Below are 25,282 nucleotides of genomic sequence, written 5' to 3'. Positions count from 1 at the left end.
AACAACAAGGACCGCAACACCGTCACCCTGCTGGACAACCTCGCCAACCTCGGACTCAAGCAACTGGTCAAAACCCCCACCCACTACGCCGGCCACACGCTTGATCCCGTCTTCTCATCCAGCAAGCACATCGCCTTCAGCCACTCCACGGGACTTCACTGGACAGACCACAGCTGCGTCCACTTCAGCTTCAGAAAAACCACTACCCACCACCACCCGCAACAGGCTCCTCACAGAAGCTGGAGCAAGATCACTGCCGACCAGCTCACCACCTTCCTCAGCCAGAAACCACCTGCCAGCACACCGGACCCCAACGAAGCAGCCCGCAACTTCACGCAGTGGCTGACCGCCTGCGCCGATGACTTCGCACCACTGAAGAACCCTCCGAGCAATCCCAGAAGCAAGAAGGCCCCCTGGTTCACCAACGAACTCAAGGACTCCAAGAAGACCTGCCACACCCTCGAGAAAGCCTGGCTCCTAGACCAGACCACTGACAACATGACCGCCCTAAAACACACCACCCGCAAGCACCACCAGCTCATCTGCACCACCAAGAAGAAATTACTGAAGGATCGACTGGACAACAGCACCCACGACAGCAAGGAAGTCTTCAGCATCGTCAAGGAGTTCTCCAACCCCAGCACCGGCAACAACAACATCACCCCATCACAAGATCTCTGCGACTCCCTCGCCTCGTTCTTCCACCGCAAGATTGCCGACATCCACAACAGCTTTGGCGCACCATCCTCGCACCCAACCGTCGAACCAACTCACCCCACCGCCACCCTCCGCACCTGGACCGCGGTGACCACCGAAGACACAGCCCGCACGATGAACACCATCCACTCCGGATCTCCGACTGACCCCTGCCCCCACCACGTCTTCAACAAGGCCGACTCCACCATTGCACCCCAACTCCGAGACGACATCAACACCTCCTTCGACACCGCCACCTTCCCGGAGAGCTGGAAGCATGCTGAGCTCAGCGCCCTACTGAAGAAACCAACAGCGGACCCCACCGACCTCAAAAACTTCCGCCCCATCTCGCTCCTCCCTTTTCCTGCCAAAGTCATCAAGAAGATCTCCAACAGACAGCTTGCCGCCTTCCTCGAGACGAATGGATCCCTCGACCCCTCGCAGTCCGGTTTCAGAGCCAACCACAGCACCGAGACCGCCCTCATCGCAGCCACCGACGACATCTGAGTCCTTCTCGACAACGGGGAAACAGCGGCACTCATCCTCCTGGACCTCTCCGCCGCGTTCGACACTGTCTGCCACCGCACCCTAGTCCAACGCCTCAGCAACACCGGCATCCAAGAGAAGGCACTGAAGTGGATCATCTCGTTCCTCGCTGGAAGAACACAGAGAGTCCGCCTCCCCCCGTTTCGTTCCGAGGCCACCGAAGTCATCTGCGGCGTCCCGCAAGGATCTTCACTCAGCCCCACCCTCTTCAACGTCTACATGAGACCTCTCGCAGCCATTGCACGCCAACACAACCTCAATATCATCTCCTACGCAGACGACACCCAGCTGATCCTCTCCCTCACCAGAGACCCGACACCGCCAGAACCAGCCTCCACGAAGGGATGAAAGACGTCGCCGAGTGGATGAAGAACAGCCGCCTGAAACTGAACTCAGACAAGACGGAAGTCTTCATCCTGGGACCATCGCCCTCCACCTGGGATGACTCCTGGTGGCCCCCAGCCCTGGGCACCACCCCCAAGCCAACAGACCACGCACAGAACCTGGGCTTCATCCTAGACTCCTCCCTCTCGATGACCAGACAAGTCAACGCTGTCTCCTCTTCATGCTTTCACACCCTCCGCATGCTCCGCAAGATCTTCCGATGGATCCCGATCGACACCAGGAAGACGGTCACCAAGGCCCTCGTCACCAGCGGTCTAGACTACGGAAACACCCTCTACGCCGGAACCACAGCCAAGCTACAGAAAAGACTCCAACGCATCCAGAACGCCTCTGCCCGACTCATCCTGGACATCCCCCGACGCAGCCACATCTCCGGCCACCTGAGGGACCTGCACTGGCTCCCCGTCAACAAGAGGATCACATTCAGGCTCCTCACCCACGCACACAAGTCTCTCCACAACCTGGGCCCCAAGTACCTCAACGACCGCCTGACCTTCCACACGCCCACCCGCCAGCTACGGTCTGCTAGCCTCGCCCTCGCCGCCGTACCACGCATCCGAAGAGCCACCGCCGGAGGCAGATCCTTCTCCTACCTGGTGGCCAAGACATGGAACTCCCTCCCCATCCGCCTTCGGCTGACCCAGGACCACCTCGCCTTCAGGAGACAACTCAAGACCTGGCTGTTCGAGCAGTAGCGGCCCCCTTCCCCCAAGCGCTTTGAGACCCTTCCGGGTGAGTAGCGCGCTATACAACTGTTATGATTGATTGATTTATTGAAACTTCATAACAAGCTTCTCCAGATAGCTTGTGATATTCCAATTTGTTTTCATGCTCCAATGGTAGCATAATTAAACGATGCAATGTCATTCTTTTACAGCCAGATTCATGAAGCCGAAATCGGCTCGCAAAGGGCCAGATTCTGAGAATGTGGCCCTTTTCAAGCGCTATTTTTGCATTTGGGATTCATCATCCCAAATGCAAAAATTGCAATTCTAAAAATCGCTAAATTGCGAATAATTGCATTTAAGGAATCTCAATTTTAAATTCCTTAAATGCAATTCATGAACAATTTTAAAATTGCGAATTCGCAATCTGGGGCCGCTATTTACCGCGAAGTCTAACTACGTGGTAAATAGCGAAAACTTAGAAAAATGCACTTTAGTGCATTTTTCTAATTTGTATGTTACACACACACATGTACTTTGGACATGTGTGTGCGCAACACCAGTGTACATTACCATTTCAGGGGCGTTACAGGGTGTCCTTTGGACACCCTGGCACCCTTGAAATCGCTTCCTTATTTGCGAATCGCTATTTGCTAATCGCAAATAAGGAATGACTCCCCATAGGAATGAAGGGGACAGCCATTCCTTATTTGCGATTAGCAATTAGCAATTCGCAAATAAGGAAGCTGTAGAAATCTCAAAAAATATTGCGATTTCTACATGCATCCCGTTTTTCGAGTCTTTAATAGCGATTCCATAATAATGGGTATTAAGGACTCGCAAAACTGGACTTTGATTAATCTGGGGGTTAATGTTGTGTGCTGCCAACCCAGTTGGAGCTGTTACAACACAAGACAAATGTGAGTCAGTTGTTTTCTGTAGATAACTGGTCATTACTTTAATTAAGAATCTTTTTCCTGTTCCAGCTTCACTACTCACATACATTCAGATAGGTTGAAATGAGGTGCTTGTGCGTTCTTTCTTTTCATGAAGAAATCCATGGTCAATCTGTTGTCTCACTTGCTGATATTTTTCTTTCTGTTCAACATTTAGTTGTTCTTCCAAATTTCCTAAGTACATAATATCTTCTTGAGCTTGATGCATTGCTGTTTCCACTTCATTCACGGCGATTGCCGCTTCATTTTCAAGAATTAGTTGTCCTAGCGGATCTTGACTCAGTGGAGCAGAAATGCCTTCAGAACTGTCTCTAGCAATCTCAGCTGCAATAGTAGCTTCTTGATCAATTTCATCGTTCAACATTTTCACATAATTTTTCGAAAACAGTGCATTCTAAGGTATCTTTACAAGCATTAAAGAAATCTGCATACCTCTGAAAATATCCAAGTAATTCCAATTCTGAACGCCACAGTTTGAAAAGTTTCAAAAGTGCTAAATAGTAAAGATCCCTTTTATCAGGAGTGTCACAACTCAATTTTCTGTGACTAATCAAATTTCCTTTCCTTTGTTTCACCAAACATCCTTCAGAACCCATCACTTGCATATTTTCCATCTTTGATGTTTTCTGTAGTATTCCGATTAAAAGTGTCGTTTTGCAGCACTTCATAGAGACATGTGTTCTCAAGATGATGACTTCTATTTGGATAATATGTATCCAACATGTTTGTTTTGACAATATCTGTACTTTCCGGATCTTTTTCTGCTAAATATTCAATTTCTTGTAAAAAATTTAAGTACTCGATTTTGCGCAGCAGCAAGACCAAGACTCACCCAAATGATTCTTCTTGATTTTTTAATATAAACTTACAGATGATAACTGATCTGAGCATTCATACGCTCCAATTTCTCAATGGGATAACATCTTCAAAATGAAACTGTACAATTTCTTACTCAGACTCTTCTCATGAGAAATTTCTTCCCACATTTCTTTTAATTCTGTCTTTTCTGATTTTGTAATGTAGGATGTTACATACACTGAGCGACAGCAATGGAATTATCTGCTACGTACTGAATATCAATGTTAGCATTCCACATTGAAAGAATAACAGATTATAATCATTTATGTATTTTGATTCTTAACTTCTCAAATTGTACGTATTTTTTGGAGACTTTCTAGTGATGGTAAGTCTCATAGCTAACATAAAACTGTTTACTCTACCTTTGGATATAACAGGACCTGGAAATCCAAAGCGACATTTGGTATAAAACTTTTCCTTAGACTTGTACTTTCGTCAATAGTATTTTCCACGTCGATGACTTTGGGATCATAGGACTTGGTGTCTTAAGTTGTTTTCTTCTGTTCTTTTTGGTATAGCACATATGGCATATTCTTCAATAAAAGACAAAACAGTATCATTGGAATCAGTTCTGAATTTGGGGGCATCCTTGATCCATATCAGCATATATATTTGAGGAGCACCTCTAGCTTGATACTCCTTTCTCCAGAAGAAATCCACAACTTCTCCAAGAGGAGGATTCTTTTTATTGCAGATAAAAGACATCATAGCTTCAAATCGATGATTGAAATATCTGCATACATTAACAGGATCTAAAGAGCATAATTCTCCAGGTGTCTTGTAAAAAATATTTTTGATATTCGAATTTGCCTCTCGAAGAAATTCAAGTAAATCATCCCAAGCGTATTCAGCACAGCTTGGGGTAAGGAACCAAGTAGGAGTTCCTAAGTTCCTTAGCATACATTTAAGTTCTCCATGACGACGGTACCAATACTCATTAGTACCACGTTGACATGCCATTAAATTAATCAGCTGAGATTCTAAATGATCATCTCTCGGATGTACTTTATCCATAAATTCCTTTGCCGAAACATTTTAAAGATGTACTCCTGTTTTCAATATGTGGTTGACTGCATATGAAAGTCCAGACAAGTCACTCTCAAACAAAAGATAAAATATATATGGGATACATTGTCGAAATCTTGGATCTTCTGCATATAATCTTGTTGTCCGATATTCTGATGCAGGAATCTGCACTGATCGTTCAACATATCGTCCACCTTTTCCTGTTGGGAACAACTGCAGACAACAACGGGCTTCCAAACTTTTTTTCCCTACACTCATGGGACTTTCCTTTGCTTTTTTCACTTGAAATAATTCAATGGTATTCCCCATCACTTAGTTCGAATGAAGTGGATGTACACTGTAATGTTCATAGATTTCTTCACTTTTGGACATGTCTACTTTTTCAATTTGACCAGTTGACGTATCAGTATCATCTCCTAAAAGTATTTCTTCTTCTTCCACATTCACTTTTTCGTAGTACTCATTGTTCTTCATGCAATATAATGTCACCTTTTGAACTTTCCTAACATCCACTAACTTTTCGAAAAAACAAAATGGAGAGTAAGGGATTTTGCCCATCAACGATGGATGAGAAATACTACTGATCCCCTGATCACAAATGTTCAAAAAACAAATGAAGGAGTATCGCCCGATGAGTAGGTAGGAGGTTTTCCGAACGTGGAATCAATATTCCTTGTTAAAAAAACCCTCACTCACCACCTAGTGGTGACATGCTTCATCATCGGGGTCCACCCTGGTGGCCTAGCGTCACCAGGGTGTGCTTCGACACCTGGATTGCAGTGGAGCAGGTTGTGAAGTGTAGGTGCAAAAGAAAAAATACAGTGTTAAAAATTGTCCTGGTTATGGCTTTATTAAATGAATTTTAATGAAAAAGCAACTGGACAATATTAAAATAAAGAGTGAGATACTGGAAGGGGAGTTACGACCTATGTATCTCAATTATGTGTTAGTAGTGCATTGGTCAACATGTTTCAACCATATGGGGACAATCCCCGGTATTCATCAGGACCAAAGGAGATGGGAGGTATGAGTCCCCTAAAAGACTCACCCTGTCCTAAATCCTTAATAGACCAGTGGTAGATTTTACCATTGGAAAGACACTCTCAAAAATGTGGAGCATCAGTAAAAACCTGTGGAGAAAAGAGATGAAAGAGGGAATCAGGCGCGGATTGTTATTACTAGCCTGTAACGTCGTGCAGACTCTTAGTGCCGAATCTCAGTGCATACATACTGCATACCACAGTGGTGTTTGGAAAAGGCTTCTAACGTTGTTAAGCGTGCTCATAAAGTGGGAGTGAACGCTTATCATGGAGACTGTGATACGGTTGTATCAAGAGTTATAGGTGCGTGCAATGTAGCATGCAATAATTCTATATTTTATCTATTTGTTTGCGGGCGCAATTGAGATCAGTTTCGATATTTCTTGGTGATATGTGCCAAGTAAAATAATGTGGGCGAATGCGCATGAGCAAGGACCATATTGTGGCTTTTAGTGCTTAAAACATGAACAAACAAGACTCACAAACATGTAACATGGAGGTATTCACAAACGTAATAGGGCTGAGGGCAGGCTTACTTGAGGCATGTTCCTATTAGGCTTCAGCGTGCAGGGGGTAGGTGCATCACGAAGTACAACGTATTCTAGGTAAAGAAATGTTGTACCCGTGGATAAGTATTGGGTTTGGTTTCAGGGTATGAAAAGCTAACTACTGAGGAACAGGTGTGGGGTTTGGCATCTGTTCGCGTCAGGATCCTGTGGGGGAGGAAGCTTTACTTACAGTTTCCTTGCGTGGCAATAGGTCTTTCACCTACGTCTACCATCCTCTGCTCGGCTATGAGTGCCGGGTAGCGCGAGGCTGGTAATAACTTCTAGTTGCTTCCGGGAGTGGTCACGTGCGGGGCGCATCACCAGTACGGGAGCCTGTGCGGTCGTCTGTAGCCATAGGGACGGATTGTGCAACAAGCCGCGCATGCACATTGGCGCGAACGGGCCTGCTGTTGCCATAGGGATGGGTAAATGCCGCGCATGCGCAATGGCGCGAACGGGCTATGACCAGAGATCGGTCTCGGAAAATCAAACTAGGTGGCTAAAAATAAACCTAAATGGTTAAGAGTGACCCTCAGGTGATGGGTAGAGTTTAACTAGATGGCTATAGGGTCGCCCATGAATGTAGGGCGAAAGACATAAGTTCTAAAGGTGTGCTTGCTGAAGGGCGCATTGGAACTTCTGTGGGCCATAAAAAGATGATGGTCAGGGTTTCAGAAACAGGGGGCAGGGCCCGTACTGGCTGCGGGACATAGTAGGTAGTTAAGAGGTTATTCCAGCACAGAACCCCACGGAATGTTATCATTCAGACCCTTCTTGTGGGTGGAAAGTCTGTAAATCCACCGCTGCTCTTTTTCAAAAAGGCGAGATTGTATGTTTGGACCTGGCTGCAGTTGTTCTATCACAGTCCACCTCATGTCATTGGTGGTATGGTGGACAGTGAGGAAATGATCCGTCAGTTTTGTTATGTTCTTCTTGCAGCGTATAGTGCTTCTATGTTCGCAGATGCGTTGTTTTATTTTGCGAGTAGTCATTCCTACGTAAGGTTTTCCACAAGTACATGTGATGAGGTAGATGACATTACTGCTATTGCAATTGGTGTGGGATCTCTGTTCCCACACTTTGCCTGCTTCCAGGTTCAGTGTCTTAGTGTTCTCCGTAAGGTGGCAGACACTGCAGTCCCCACATCGTGAATGTCCAGTTACAGGAGGCAGACCCCACATCTGAGTGAGAGTGGGATCGGTGATTGTTGTTATATTTTTAGGTCTTGTGTTGACCAAACTGTTTTTTAGGCTCTTGGCTTTCCTGTAGGAGAATAGGGGTTTGAAAGCTTTCATCCGCGACCCCTGAGGGAGAACCTCCCCTACGGCCAATATTTACGCCTACGAAGAAACTGCAGTAAAATAACTGACTACAAAAACCAAGCCGGAGAACTCCCTACCAAACTAGCTCAACGTGGCTACCCATCCAAGATTACACACAAGTGCCAAAAACGGGCAAGGAACCAACCCCGCCAAGCCCTACTAGAAGAAAATACAAAAAACAGAGACAATATACCTCTCACATGTGTAACAACATATAATGCAATCTCAAACCAGGTCAGTAAAAGTATCAACAAACACTGGTCCATAATAAATTCAGGAACACTGAATTGGGAAAAACCCCTATTCTCCTACAGGAAAGCCCAGAGCCTAAAAAACAGTTTGGTCAACACAAGACGTAAAAATATAACAACAATCACCGATCCCACTCTCACTCAGATGTGGGGTCTGCCTCCTGTAACTGGACATTCACGATGTGGGGTACTGCAGTGTCTGCCACCTTACGGAGAACACTAAGACACTGAACCTGGAAGCAGGCAAAGTGTGGGAACAGAGATCCCACACCAATTGCAATAGCAGTAATGTCATCTACCTCATCACATGTACTTGTGGAAAACCTTACGTAGGAATGACTACTCGCAAAATAAAACAACGCATCTGCGAACATAGAAGCACCATACGCTGCAAGAAGAACATAACAAAACTGACGGATCATTTCCTCACTGTCCACCATACCACCAATGACATGAGGTGGACTGTGATAGAACAACTGCAGCCAGGTCCAAACATACAATCTCGCCTTTTTGAAAAAGAGCAGCGGTGGATTTACAGACTTTCCACCCACAAGAAGGGTCTGAATGATAACATTCCGTGGGGTTCTGTGCTGGAATAACCTCTTAACTACCTACTATGTCCCGCAGCCCCTACGGGCCCTGCCCCCTGTTTCTGAAACCCTGACCATCATCTTTTTATGGCCCACAGAAGTTCCAATGCGCCCTTCAGCAAGCACACCTTTAGAACTTATGTCTTTCGCCCTACATTCATGGGCGACCCTATAGCCATCTAGTTAAACTCTACCCATCACCTGAGGGTCACTCTTAACCATTTAGGTTTATTTTTAGCCACCTAGTTTGATTTTCCGACACCGATCTCTGGTCATAGCCCGTTCCCGCCATTGCGCATGCACGGCATTTACCCATCCCTATGGCAACAGCAGGCCCGTTCGCGCCAATGCGCATGCGCGGCTTGTTGCACAATCCGTCCCTATGGCTACAGACGACCGCACAGGCTCCCGTACTGGTGACGCGCCCCGCACGTGACCACTCCCGGAAGCAACTAGAAGTTATTACCAGCCTCGCGCTACCCGGCACTCATAGCCGAGCAGAGGATGGTAGACGTAGGTGAAAGACCTATTGCCACGCAAGGAAACTGTAAGTAAAGCTTCTTCCCCCACAGGATCCTGACGCGAACAGATGCCAAACCCCACACCTGTTCCTCAGTAGTTAGCTTTTCATACCCTGAAACCAAACCCAATACTTATCCACGTGTACAACATTTCTTTACCTAGAATACGTTGTACTTCGTGATGCACCTACCCCCTGCACGCTGAAGCCTAATAGGAACACGCATCAAGTAAGCCTGCCCTCAGCCCTATTACGTTTGTGAATACCTCCATGTTACATGTTTGTGAGTCTTGTTTGTTCATGTTTTAAGCACTAAAAGCCACAATATGGTCCTTGCTCATGCGCATTCGCCCACATTATTTTACTGTGGCACATATCACCAAGAAATATCGAAACTGATCTCAATTGCGCCCGCAAACAAATAGATAAAATATAGAATTATTGCATGCTACATTGCACGCACCTATAACTCTTGATACAACCGTATCACAGTCTCCATGATAAGCGTTCACTCCCACTTTATGAGCACGCTTAACAACGTTAAAAGCCTTTTCCAAACAACACTGTGGTATGCAGTATGTATGCACTGAGATTCGGCACTAAGAGTCTGCACGACGTTACAGGCTAGTAATAACAATCCGTGCCTGATTCCCTCTTTCATCTCTTTTCTCCACAGGTTTTTACTGATGCTCCACATTTTTGAGAGTGTCTTTCCAATGGTAAAATCTACTACTGGTCTATTAAGGATTTAGGACAGGGTGAGTCTTTTAGGGGACTCATACCTCCCATCTCCTTTGGTCCTGATGAATACCGGGGATTGTCCCCATATGGTTGAAACATGTTAACCAATGCACTACTAACACATAATTGAGATACGTAGGTCGTAACTCCCCTTCCAGTATCTCACTCTTTATTTTAATATTGTCCAGTTGCTTTTTCATTAAAATTCATCTCATAAAGCCATAACCAGGACAATTTTTAACACTGTATTTTTTCTTTTGCACCTACACTTCACAACCTGCTCCACTGCAATCCAGGTGTCGATGCACACCCTGGTGACGCTAGGCCACCAGGGTGGACCCCGATGATGAAGCATGTCACCACTAGGTGGTGAGTGAGGGTTTTTTTAACAAGGAATATTGATTCCACGTTCGGAAAACCTTCTACCTACTCATCGGGCGATACTCCTTCATTTGTTTTTTGAACATCCACTAACTTTTGCCAGATTTTCTTACTCTTAGTAGGAACACAATTAACTAGAATAACTAATGGTTCACTTTCTACATTCTCTACACTAATAGTTTTAATATTTTTCTTCAAATCTAGAGGTAAATATACAACTCTTCCTTTTGATCCTCCCTGTAAATCTGTAGGAGGCAATTTACCTGTTTTATGCTCCATACCAACAATAGCCTGAAATGGGTGCACACATTGAATCAGAATAGACTCATACGTATTTAAATCTATCAGTTCTGGAGGAATAGGTACCAACTCTAGATTATTATGAACAGCTCTAGCAGGCATTTTATTCTCATCTAATTTGTTATAACAATATTTACAAATACGCTGATCAGAACCCAAATCAAAACAATTCTTTACAAACAAATTAATTGCAAATTCCTTCCACTTTCTCATTATTTTCTCTTTCACTTTTTTGAATACAGATCAACAGTCCTAGTCTGATTTTTATAGTGAATTCACCGGCAACAAATACAAGAATAATTTGGCCTTTCACCAGAAATCACCTTAAACTTTGTAATTTGTTCTTCAAAATGTTTTGTAGTAGTATGCTGCACATTCTCTTCAACATTTTCTCCTATTAATGTGTCAGTTTCGGCACTCTCTTATTCAGGACCAAAGTAACAAAACTCAATTTCATCACAAACCTCCTTCACATCTGATACTGACTCACGCAAAAGAGCACTGTTTAACTCATTTAATTTTAGTGCTTGACTTTTTGCATAATACAATCTTCTGACTAACTTCCGCATTTGAGAATGATGTACTGCTAACATCCTGAAATGATGAAAAACACTTTGACATACTTTTCTAGAAAGACAAGCCAGAGAATGACCTTGCAAACCAGTATTTCTTCTCACTCTGCAAGGGTCTAGTCCTTGCAACATCTTAATCTTTTGTTTAACACTTTTTTCCATATACTCTCGTAAGAAATTGCATAAAATATCAATAGATTCCTGTCGTACACTACAAATACTACTACAATCCCAAGTATACGATTGGGCTTTAGGACATCTTCCTAGAACTTCATCAGCTATCACTTCTTCTACATTTCTGGGAACCATCTTCTCTTTCTCAATTGGACAACCATTTCTAACCTAATAAGCTCGACCACTGGTATCAACTGCATGCAATAAATCATTGAGCTGAAAATAACTCTCCATTAAAGAAAGGTTCTGAACTTGAACTGTGTTTCCATTCACCCCAAACAAATTCACAAAAATGTGTTCTGTTAATTACTCTTGTCTTCTTACTTTTGGCCTTCATAAACTGAATTGGTTTATCTAGTGATCAAATTCTGTTTAAAACTAAAATGAATAATTTCCTTTTTAATTCAAAAGCTTTTTGAACAATGGATTCAATATGCTCTTTTTTATAAAATAGTGCTCTTTTTTAATATTTGTTCACATCTTTAAGCAAGTTAAATACAACTCTATTATGAAACATCTCTTTCCTTATTTCTTTATCCTGACTTTGCCTTCTTTTACCATTCATTGTATCTTATGAATGCAATTTTCCAGTTACTCCATTCTTTTTACTCATATTCTTTTTTTTGGTCGAAGCATTGTTTGTACTTTGTACAATCTGTACACTATTTCTAGGCTTTGAAAGTTTTTAAAGGAATTCTTTTGTTGTCTTAACGTTTTTTTTTTACCCACATGATGTTGGTCATCCAATACTTGTTCTACAGTTTTGTTCAAATAATTGTCCTTTTGCTGTCGTATTCTCTTGCTTGATTTTTCAGGCATGATAACTTTATTTTAATGATGATCAACAATATCTGTAAAAAATATTTATCAATAAATGTATTTTAATACATTTAAAAATTATACTTTTCTATTACTGTACAAACACATTGCATGTGCTAAGGCCTGCTCACTGTATGAGTAGTTGGGTAGCAAAACAATTATTAGAGTACTACAAAGAGAGTGCCTGGGGCAATTTATAAGTGGTTCAGTTTTGGCAAAGTGAATGGATTAGTACATAGTGCTGAATGGGTCACTACAACAGTGCAAGGACAGTTACAGGATGTTTGCTGGAGTGTATGGATACTGCCTGGGGGAAATAAAGGTGTTTAGGATAAATGTGTAGGTGATTAAAGGACTGCATGCATATTCGATAAAGATTTGTAGCAGTCCATGTGCTAAAGCCTGGATCACTGCATGAGTACTTGTGTACTGATTAAATGATTAGAGTACTGCAAGGAGAGTGCCTGTGTGAATTTATAAGCAGTTGGGTTTTGTTAGAATCAAACATTTTATTATGCGGCAAATTCCATACACAGCCCAGCTGCCTACATCGACTCGCCGGCAGGGCGTAAACAAGCAGTAGTTAAACACGGCATTTGGACCTACAACCCGGAGGGCCGTCCTGCGTAGTAAACGCCATGAACATTCCCCATGGGCATAGCAAATTCCGTAATTTTCATAGATAAGAACATCGGCCAGAACAAAGAAAGAAAACCAAGAACACCCCCCCACGCCCCCTCCATCCCACCTCCCCTGAACGGTCCCCCCATGCCCCCCCACCCCCTCCCCACTCCGCATCAACCATCAGCCCGTGCGTCACGCACATCATTGCAGCACATTCAGACCCGTCCTCAGAAATTAGGACCCTGGGACAGCCCCTATTGGATCCACAGGAATAAGCTGTAGGACCTGCAGATACTTTGGGCATGTAACTTCTCTGAATTCCTTAGATAGAAGACTCAAGAACGGGGCCCACAGTGAAGCATACTCAGACCCTCTGCAGTCCACATTCAAGGAAAGCCGTTCAGTCGCCAAGACATGCAACAGGCACATCAACCAGTCACGCACATCCGGGACGTCCGGGGAGCCCCAGCGCGCTAGCAGGACCTGGCGTGCAGTCAGCAATCCTAGTGCTATTTGTCGCCCTAGTGGCGTGCGAAGAGGGTAGCAAGCAGGGTGTGGGAGGCCTAGTAGTGTATGCTCGGGTAGTCTAGGTAGTGTGATCCGGTACGCCGCGTCTAGTTGATCAAGAACCGTTTTCCAATATCGTTCCAGCTTAGGGCAGTGCCATAACAAGTGCAGAAGAGTGCCCGGCATACTGCACCCTCTCCAGCAAAGACTAGATTTAGCCTTATCCCAGGATGTAACGCGAGATGGTGTATAGTACCAGTAGGTCGCAAGCTTGTAGGCCGACTCTGTACCCGCTGTGTAGACCGTTGTGTGATGTGCGCGATAAAATACCTGCTCCCACTCCTTCTGCGTAAGCGGGCGCCCCAATTCCACCTCCCATCGCACTTGCACCTTTGTGCGGGCCCGCTGCGTGTCACGCAGGATCATGGCATATAGTTCAGAGATAAGACTCTGGTCGTTCTTTTTACGTAGGAGCTATTGCTCAAAGGCTGTGAGCGAGCGCGACATCAAGGCCACATTAGCCGGAAGTGACACCCAGTGAGTTACTTGCGCATAGGCAAAGCTATCCGACACTTCCATTAGGGAATGTTGGCAGCAGTTGGGTTTTGGAAGAGTAAATGCATTAGTACATGATGCAGAATAGGTCAATACAGGATTGCAAGGGGAGTGAGAAGGTGTATCCTGGAGTGAAAGGAGACTCAATGGGGATTTCATGTTCTCAAACACAAGTATGTAGATGGTTAGAGGACTACATGCATAGTGGACAGGAGTTTTAAGCACTTTATGTGGTATGGCTCTAAATCACTGAATAAGTATTTGGGTACTAACTGAATGATTAGTGTACTGTAAAGAGAGTGTCTAGGTGAATTTGTAAGTGATTGGGTTTTGGCGCAGTGAATTGATTAGTACATGGTGCTGAATGGGTCATTAGAGGAGCGCAAAGAGAGTAACAGGGTGTTTGAAGAAGTGTATAGATACTGACTGGGTAATTGAAGGTGTGAAAGACAAGTGTGTAGGTGTTTAGAGGATTGCATGCATAGTGGATAGGTGTTTAAAGCAGGCCATGTTGTAAGGCATGAGTCTCTCACAATGGTTGCCCAACTTGACAAGATGACAGGTTTAAAAGCAGTTATCTGTGTGCAAAGACACGAAGTAACCAAATGCTTCTCCCACAATGATTGCCCAAATGCACACAGACTCCCAGTGTGATTCTAGACAAGCAACACTATTCCTTGGACTTTACCAAAACACATTCCCTAGTCTGGAAGGGATAAGGTGACTGCACACATTCTACATATTTAAGAACTACGCGCTAGAGTCAAGGTCTGACTCATTCTGCGAATGCAATAGCAATGACTGGCTTCTAATAGTACTTAAACTTGACAACATGACAGGTTTTAAAGCAGTTATCTGTCTGCAAATACATGAAGTAACCAAGTGCTTTTCTCACAATGGTTACCCAAATGCACACAGACTCACAGTGTGATTCTAGACAAGCAAAACTATTCCTTGGACTTCACCAAAACACATTCACTTGTCTGGAAAGGGTAAGGTGACTACACACATTTTACATAATTCACTACTGCAGTCTAGTGTGAATGCCTGTCTCATTCTGCGAATGCATGAGCAATGATTGGCTTCTAACACTATTAAAACTTGACAACATGACAGATTTTAAAGCACTTATCTGTCTGCAAAGACATGAAGTAACCATATGCTTCTCTCACAATGGTTAACCAAATGCACACAGACTCACAGTGTGATTCTAGATAAGCAACACTATTCCTTGGACTTTACCAAAACACATTCACTAGTCTGGAAGGGGTGAGGTAACTAAACACATTTAACGTAATTCACTACTGCAGTCTAGTGTAAATGCCTGTCTCATTCTGCGAATGGATAAGCAAAGCCTGGCTTCTAATACTATTAAAACTTGACCCCATGACAAGTTTTAAAGCAGTTATCTGTTTGCAAAGACCTGAAGTACCCTTATGCGTCTCTCACAATGGTTGCCCAAATGCACACAGACTCCCAGTGTGATTCTAGACAAGCAACACTATTCCTTGGACTTTACCAAAACACATTTACTAGTCTGGAAGGGGGAAGTTGACTGAACACATTCTACATATTTCAGAACTACACTCTAGTATGAAAGCCTGACTCATTTTGGGAATGCATGAGCAGTGACTGGCTTCTACTACTACTGAAACCTGCCAACATGACAGTTTTTAAAGCACCTATCTGTCTGCAAAGATATGAAGTAACCAAATGCTTTTCTCACAATGGTTGCCCAAATGCACACAGACTCACAGTGTGATTCTAGACAAGGAACACTGTTCCTTGGACTTTACCAAAACACATTCACTAGCCTGGAAGGGGTAAGGGGACTGCACACATTTTACATAATTCACTACTGCAGTCTAGTGTGAATGCCTGACTCATTTTGCAAATGCATAGGCAATGACTGGCTTCTAATACTAATACAACTTGACAACATGACAGGTTTTAAAGCAGTTATATGTCTGCAAAGACCTGAAGTACCCGAATGCTTCTCTCACAATGGTTGCCCAAATGCACACAGACTCCCAGTGTGATTCTAGACAAGCAACACTATTCCTTGGACTTTACCAAAACACATTTACTAGTCTGGAAGGGGGAAGTTGACTGAACACATTCTACATATTCCAGAACTACACTCTAGTATGAAAGCCTGACTCATTTTGGGAATGCATGAGCAGTGACTGGCTTCTACTACTACTGAAACCTGCCAACATGACAGTTTTTAAAGCACCTATCTGTCTGCAAAGATATGAAGTAACCAAATGCTTTTCTCACAATGGTTGCCCAAATGCACACAGACTCACAGTGTGATTCTAGACAAGGAACACTGTTCATTGGACTTTACCAAAACACATTCACTAGCCTGGAAGGGGTAAGGTGACTGCACACATTTTACATATTTCACTACTGCAGTCTAGAGTGAATGCCTGACTCATTTCGCAAATGCATAGGCAATGACTGGCTTCTAATACTACTACAACTTGACAACATGACAGGTTTTAAAGCAGTTATATGTCTGCAAAGACATGAAGTAACCAAATGCTTTTCTCACAATGGTGCCCAAATGCACACAGACTCACAGTGTGATTCTAGACAAGCAACACTGTTCCTTGGACTTTACCAAAACACTTTCACTAGTCTGGAAGGGGTAAGGTGACTGCACACATTTTGCATAATTCACTACTGCAGTCTAGTGTGAATGCCTGTCTCATTCTACAAATGTATTAGCAATGACTGGCTTCTAATACAACTAAAACTTGACAACATGACAGATTTTAAAACAGTTATCTGTCTGCAAAGACATGAAGTAACCAAATGCTTCTCTCACAATGATTGCCCAAATGCAGACAGACTCACAATGTGATTCTAGACAAGCAACACTACTCTCTGGACTTTAGCTGAAGAAACACATTAGAAATGAAGAAATGCAGACAGACTCACAATGTGATTCTAGACAAGCAACACTACTCTCTGGACTTTAGCTGAAGAAACACATTAGTCTTATTAAAAACAAAAGGCACCACATACAACCCCTCACACAATAAGTAACCTTTCAAATTGATTTGTAGATTAAGAAGTATGTCAGTCACACACCAGATGTTCTTATACAGAATGTCTGTACTGTACTGTTCTTAGCAAAACCAAAAGAAGGCACATTTTCACTCTCCTTCTGCACACATATACATGTAAATATAAAATCGCATTGCTACCCACTTTAATTCAAAAGCTAACACACATTTCTATTGGTTACAAATTTCAACCCTTTACAATTGACATAGATTTGAACCCTACCCCCAATCTGCTTACTGCCTGTTACCATAGTAACAGTTCAGGGAACAGCAACTGAACACACAGGTCACAAGTTCAGCACACAATGTCGCTAATCCAAACAGCAAGTGTGCTTGACTTTTCAAAGTATCAGCTTATCCTATGTAATGTTCCTTTCAAACAGTTTTTGTTAACCAATAAGAAACATGCTTTTAAAGAACAGAAACATGCACCCTACTTTTCAGTCTATATTGTTCTCAAACAGCCAATCATTTCTTTTCTTTTTTCAAAACTGCATCTTATCCACCATTTTAGAAAAATCTTAGTTGTCAAGCTAAGAGTGTGAAGTGTGGGACAAAGCTATATTTTCTGGAGCCAAAGGTATGCAGAAAACAGAGGCATTAACAAAGACCTAGCTTTGCCAAATGTAGACATTAAATGAACTGGACAGAGAGGATTAAAGTGGCCCCAATTGATGTCATTGGTTAAATCCTTTTTGCATCTCAACACCCTAACCTCATAATAGTGCACTGTGGTATCAATGACCCAGGCACTTTGACTGGGGTAGGTCTGGAAATGCTTATGAAGGACACCTTTGGAGAATTGATGACACTTTTCCCCCAAACTGCTGTTGTCTATTCTAACATATGTCAAAGACAGAAATGGAACTGGTCTAATCAATATCGTCCACAGATTGAGAAAGGTAGGAAACATGTCAATAAAGCTCTTTCTGCTTATCTCAGAGATTATCTGCGTTTTAATATGGACAGCATCTATAGGAGAGATGGTATACCCAACGCGTTAGGAGTCGTATACCCAATGGACTAGGAGTCATGCACCCAATGCGGTAGAAGTCACGCACCCAGGGTGTGCACACCAGGGCGCCACGCTGAGCTACGCGCTGGGTGCGCGACTCCTAATTTTATCGTAAAGAAAAAAGTTAGCACCTACCATTAATTTCTATTCTCCCCGGGGACCCCCATCTCTCGGGCCTATATACAATGTTGGAGACCATGGGGGGAGCCCCAATGCCCCCACGGTCTCAGCCGGCTCCCTGCGTCCTTTGGGAGCCGGCAATGCTTTTCCACATGGGGAGCTGCTAACATGCAGCTCCCCATGTGGAAAAGCAATCTGGTTTGTTATTAAAAGAAAGAGAAGGTTTCCCTGTTCTCTCTTTCAAAATCCAAACCAAGTTTGCTATGACTGGGCGGGAGCCTCGGCTCCCACCCTGCCATAGCCAACAGCAGTGTCCCAGGGGTGGGCACCCTGGTACACTGCAGGAGCTGGCCCTAAGGGGTGGTGGTCCCCAGGGCCATCACGGGGCTCCAGGAGGGGGACCGTGCAGCCCCCTTCCCAATATTAGCAAAGCCCCGGGGAGGTGGTGGTCCCTGGGGCTGGGGGTCTGTCACTGAGCCCCCAATTTGAATATTTAGAGCCCCAGGGAGGTGGCAGTCCCCAGGGTGTGTGGGGGGCTTGAGTCCCCCACACATGCTATGTTTTTTTTTTAAATAGCCCCGGTGGTGGCGGTCCCCGGGGCTGTGGTGGGCAGTGTGCCCGCAATAATAATTAGGTTGAGCCCCATGGGTGGCAGTCCCCGGGACTTTGGGGGGCCTTTGAGCCCCCCTACCCACTTATATTGAAGCCCCGGGGGTGGCGGTCCCGGAAGCTTGGGACGGCTGTGAGCTCCCCCTCACATGATTATTTAAGCCCCAGGGGTGGCAGTCCCTGGGGCTAGGGGGCCCCTCTGGGCCCCCTATTCACATAAAAAAATTGCCCCGGGACTTGGCCCCCCGGGGTCTAACTACCAATGAAGCGCAGGTGTCCGCACTTCATTTTATTTTTTTAATTGGCAGGACAACATTTTTGGGCCCTGGGGTTCTTTGTGTGACCCCCTAAGCAGGCCTAGGGGGTCAGGGTGTTTCTACCCTGCCCCCATTTTGCGTTTTGCACACTTTTTTCAAGGATTTCTTGTGCCTCTGTTCTACCGAGGCACAAAATGGCTGCCAACACTTCCTAGTTTGGAGTCTTGACAGCCAGTTGACAGCCAATTAGCATGCAGCTCGTGATCGGAAGGGTGCGCGCAGGGTGCGCTTAGGGTGCGCGGATCCACCATAGCCATAGATAAATATCTGTTTTTTCTTTTGATTTTCTCAGCAACAACTGAACAGATTTACACCATTTAACAAAAAGGCATGAGTCTGAACCAAGATCTACCTCTTTGCCAAATTTGGTGTAATTCCGTTCAGCAGTCGGGCTAGCTGCAACTAAAGTTTCCTGTGGAAAATTGCATGGGGAAAACACGTTTTGGGACCCCCTTTTTTCTTGTCCCCCACTTGACAAATCACCCAGAGACTTTCAGGATAGAAGCGGACCGGAGCTCCCCACGAGTTTTGAAAATTGCGTGAAGATTCGTCTACCGGCGCCAACGTTATTGGGAATAGAATGTTGCGGATTTCCTATGGAAAATAGGTCCTAACTATAACTATTTACTGGCGACCGCCAGTAGGTAATATTTGTTAAAAAGTGCTATCTTTGTAATCGATATTAGTGTACAACAGTTTCATTTGTGGATAGTTTTGTCATTTACATTATAAGTATAGGAAAATAATATTTTTGTGCTCAATATTTATAGCTCATGATATTTGTGGTTTTATACCCCCGAAAGAATCTCTAAATGGTCCTCCAACAATACCTATAGCGACCGTACTAAATGCCCAAAATGCTCTACTGAAGCAGCAGATCTGATACACATGCTGTTCTTATGCCCGAATCTAAAAAATTTCTGGTGCGAAATTGAAAAAGTCTTATGCATGAAACAGATTCAGATACCAGCGCTAACAACTGCGTCTGTTTTATTAGATATCTTTCCAGTTCCACCTCAGCATGCTGCCTTGGTTACAATATTAATATCTTGTGCTAAACTAACTGTGGCAAGAGCTTGGATTAGTCCAGAAACACCAAGAATTTGGGACTGGTGGGCATTGGTAACTGAAATACACTCGATGGAGCTTGCTTTAGCAAACATTAGGGGCATACATGCACTGAAAAAATATGAGAAAATTTGGGGAAATTTTATTGAACGTTGATGGTATACCTAGGAAAATTATGCTATTTGATAACTACTATTGTGCTTTAAGATTGTTAACAAGAAATTGTTCCTTTCTTCATTGTTTCTGCCCTTACTTCTTTTTTTTTCCCTTTCTCTCTTCTTTATTTTTTTCAATAGCAGCACCGACTTCCATGTATACGTCTTGTATGATAGCTACTATGTACATGTATTGTATTTTACGCATTATCACAATTTTTTTTTTTCTCTGGTTTTGTTCTTTGCTTGATGTTCTTTTCGTCAGCCTGCTAACAATAAAAAAAGATTTAAAAAAAAAAAAGATATTTGTGGTTTTTATATTTTGTCTGTGAACTTGCTAAGAGTTTTGTTAATAACCTCTTTTTTTGGGTATTAACACATTCCAGATGGACATTGTAGGAAGGTGGCTACCTGACTATGGTTACCCCAGATTTTTTGTCTTGTGTTTAGCTGGTTTTCGACTTAGTTGGCCTGGTTCCCTGCTAATCAGGGCCCCAGGCTATCTGCTCTCTCTGTAAAATGGATTCCATGTACACTAGGTGCATAACTAAATTGGCTTGGGTCACCTTATCAGCCCCTGTACAGAGCACTATAGGTGCCCAGGGCATAGGTGCATCCAAGGCCTACCAGGGGCTGCAGCATATCTTTTGCCACCCCTGGCTGGCTATCCAAAATTGACACAACTGGCTGATCACTCAGCTGGGGCAATGTGATGTAATCACCCCTTGCTTAGACATAGTATGCCTATATCTAAACCTAACTGGACACATATAAACCTATAAGCCACTCCTATGGCAGGCCTTAACAATCCTGGAGGCAGAGTGCTTGGTTTTATGTGAGATGGTGCTCTAGCATGAGCTGAGCCTGTCTGCAGCTGTCGGGACCAATTCCCTAAGCTGTTCCGGGATAATGCCATGCCATATACTATTAAGTGCATTATAATCCTCGCGGTTATATGTTAACTTTGGTTTGGCTTTATCAAAACATGTTGTGTAAGGTGTCATACGATTTGGAATACTACCCCCTCACCAGTCCTGGCGACGGGGGTAGCATTCCACCCTCTAGAGGGAGACGACATGTTACTTTGCTAAAACGCGGTTGATTTTTAAAAGAGCCTCAGATCCACAAAATGGATGCTTCTGCCACAGACACAAGTTTGACCTCCTGCAGCTGACCGAAACTCAGCCAAGGAGGCCTGGACAAAGGATTTCCTGTCACAGGGAGGTGTTACACCACCCCAGACAGGAGATAGTGGATTGTAGCAGGGAGGTTTGAAAGAAACCAGACACTGCCTGGGGAGCACAAGGCTTCCCCTTGCATAATCCAGCCAAACCGGTTCTGGGGCACATCAGCCCTAGTCCCAGCGTGGCATGGATCAAGGGGAAAGGGGTGTATCCACCCCCTTCCTGGGTCCCACCCATAGGAGGGGACCTAGCAGGTAATCCAGCCCCCTAGATTGGTATAAGAATGGGAGCAGTGCCAACGCACTCAGATTATCCTGATGAAACATTTGAAACAAAACTCTGGACCCTCGACATCCTACTCGACGTAAAAGACTGAAGAATCTCCCTTGTGGTCAAGAAGGCACCATCCAGCACCTCGACGTCTGCTTTGTTGCAGTTCCCACCGGAACTCGAGCGACAGAGATCAACGAGATCAAGCTTGCCGGCCTTCTAACAGCCTGATCCACAGTACCTGCAGAGCTGAGACCCGTGGAGGCGACCAGAAGCGTGGGGCACGCCATCTTGAAAAGACCACGAGACGCTGACCTTGCAGCCCACGAGTGACCCTTGAAGCTGTACACCGGGGTTTGAGAAGCCCCAGCCCTGAGCCACGTTTGCACTGAAGCTCACCCCTCTAAACTCGACGAGTGATGCGTGGGGCCCTTCTGCTTCCTTTGGCTCAACGTGTTGGCCTGGTCACTTGCCAGCTGGCTTGTGGCTCCAGTGCCGACGAAACTTGAAATACGACTTGTAATTCTGGTTGCTCCAGACTTGCACCTGCTCCTCTGAAAAGGAGCACCGGCTTTGACCCTCCTGGTCCAAATGAGAAGCAATCTTCCAGTCCAGCGTGGATTGCTCTTGCCAAGTGTTGTTTGCTCCGATCTTAAAGCCAACAGCGCCGACGGTGAGAGCCTGCGTGGGACAGCTCGTGATTTGCTCCTGGACGTTGCAGATGCCCCAGAGCCCACGTGGCAGCAGAGAGAAGCTCCTTAACAACCACCTGATTGCGCCCAACATTGCCTGGTTCCGTCCTGGTTCCACCCTGGTCACTGCTGAGTGACCCAGACTCTGTCCCCTCTGCTTTCAGGTACTTTACAACTCTGATCCACCCTTGGATCACACCGGACACTTGTCCTTCACATCGCCTGCAGCATCTTCAGCTTCAAGCACCAACAACCTGCGTGACGAAACGCGACTCAACTTCGACCCTATGCACCCGCTTCCTGTGGGTGAGGTAACTCAACAACGCCGGTGTTCCCACACTGGTACACACCTCTAGTGTATGTGTCTTGAATTTTGTCCTTCTAGGTTGAGCGGAAGTATCTTTAAACTCTAACTGTGTAACTTTTACACACCATTGACTTTGCATTGGTGCATGCGTGTGCTTTAAGCGCTGCACCCGAATCCCGCGGGCTTTTCCCGACTTCAGCATTGCTTGTCCCGACTGCTCCCAGCGATTCCCTAGGCCCTAGGCCTAACCACTGTTCGATTGGTATCTCTTATACCACTTTCTTAATATATGGTTTGAGTGGCCACCCGCCCTCATCCATAATTGTGCAACTTTCATATGTTATACTGTGCTTTTGTTTTAACGCTTGTGCCCCTTTGCTCATAAAGAGTACTGGGGAATATTTTAGTAATAAACACATATATTTTTATAATATATACTTGTGTGGTGTCCTTTCATTTGATATTACAGGATTGTGATTGGTAAAACAGCTCGCTTAACACGACCTCTTGAGTTTAGCCTTTAAGGCTGCTTAGTCCATGCTACCACTAGGATAGCTTGTCTATAAGGTTGACTTACAACCAGACACCATAAGGGATTGTTTGGACTGATACAAGGTGGTTCCAGAATTGGAAACATCATATATCAGGCCAACTTCTCACAGACACACTATCTTTATAGTGCAGAAGTCTGCAACATGTTGACAGTCTGACAAGAAAAGAAAATTAGAAGCATTTTCTGTTCTAAAATCGGCCTGATTTGGCACAGCGGCGACAGTGCAGTGCTGCCTCCGCTTCTCCAAAGCTGATCAAGCATCGGCGACCATATTTTGAGTTGCAAATGTGCAACTCTTAATAAGGTTGATGGTTCTTTGCCCTTTCCCATGGCAGTGTCTTCAAAACAGGCACTGCATTGTGAATAGCCAAAAAGTTTCAGCATGGCATGGACAGTAACGCCCATGCCGTGCTTGAACTGTGGGGAATTCAGACAGGGAGGCACATTTTGTTGAACTCCTGACTGTATCCTCATGGCATGGTGGACAGGGAACCCTTTGTTCTTGCACAGACAGCTTATTAATGGTGCGGTTCCGCCATGAATGGCTGGCGGTGCAACAACTCAAAATCTGCTGAGCGGGACTGCGCCAGTCCCTGTTTAGCATATTGCGTTGTGGCGCTCCTGCGCCCTCGCCAGGGAACGACTGTTCCCTGGTGAAGCAGGCGGTCCACCCCGAATACAACTTTGCAAGTCTTAATTAGCAATACGGTGGACCACCACACTTGTGCCAATGTGAGTCTGGAGGTCGCAAGACCTGCCAGAACCATAATCAGGCCCTAAGTTGGGACTACTTTGTATCCTGAGTTTTATTTTTCTTTGTTTTGCTTTGACATCAGCCTGCACAGTGCATTGACATCACAGCAAAACACAGTGAAAATAGACCTTGCTAATGACACAGTCAACTTTAAGGTTTTTTTCTGGTGCTAGGGGCATAACTCTGACCTTCAAGCATGATCTTGGCAGGAGAGCCAGTGCTGGGAAGAGGACAATAACCCCTTTCCAGCACTATCTTTTCTTGCTTGGAGATCACCCTCAGAAAGTGATCCCTGAGCAGGGATCCAACCCACTAGATACCTGGAAGTTCTTTTTTGCAGATGGGTGGAGAGGTGGAGCAGGCTGTTGGGCAAGTCCTCGATTCATCCCAAGCAATAACTTTTTTCTTCCCCACCATTGGGGGACAGAAGAGTTGTTTGTCCCTATCCTGTCCCTTTCTGACCACCCAGTGGCCTGGAAATACTAGTAGATACCATTTTTTCTGTACTTTTGGGGGCAGATAAGGGGTTCGACTCAGTCTTCCTACCCAAGGAAGCTTAAAGCCCACTAGAATGCAGGGATATCTTTTTTAGAGGGGGACTTGGGCAAGGAACAGGGCTCCCCCCACCCCCCATCCAGGGCAATATAACTTTTCTGTTCCACTTCGGGCTAGATTGTGGGAATTTGCCTCCAATATGCTCCCCGGATGGGTGGTAGAATGTCAACCAGGCACCAGGGATTTCTGAATAGTTGGAAATGAAAGTGGTGAGGGCTGCCCACCCAGGCCTCCGGGCATACCTAGACCCCAGAAGGAGTAACAAGTTGTTCTGTCCCCTGTTTGGGACTGATAGGGGGTTTGCTTCAAACCTGCTCACCTGATGGACTAGAAAGTCCACAACACACCCAGGGTTTCTCAATATTGGGGAGAGGGCAGCCCATCACAGAGGTAAGCTTTTCACCTCCACACCCAGGGCCATATTGTCTTTGTGCCCCCTGTGAGCAGATTGTGGGCAATATAGTCTTCACATGACCTGTGGTTTGATCTGTTTCGGTCACAGGTATTAGTCCT

This window comes from Lissotriton vulgaris, chromosome 12 (genome assembly GCF_964263255.1).
Source record: "Lissotriton vulgaris chromosome 12, aLisVul1.2, whole genome shotgun sequence".
Classification (NCBI taxonomy): Eukaryota; Metazoa; Chordata; class Amphibia; order Caudata; family Salamandridae; genus Lissotriton; species Lissotriton vulgaris.
This window is presented reverse-complemented; position numbering follows the sequence as displayed.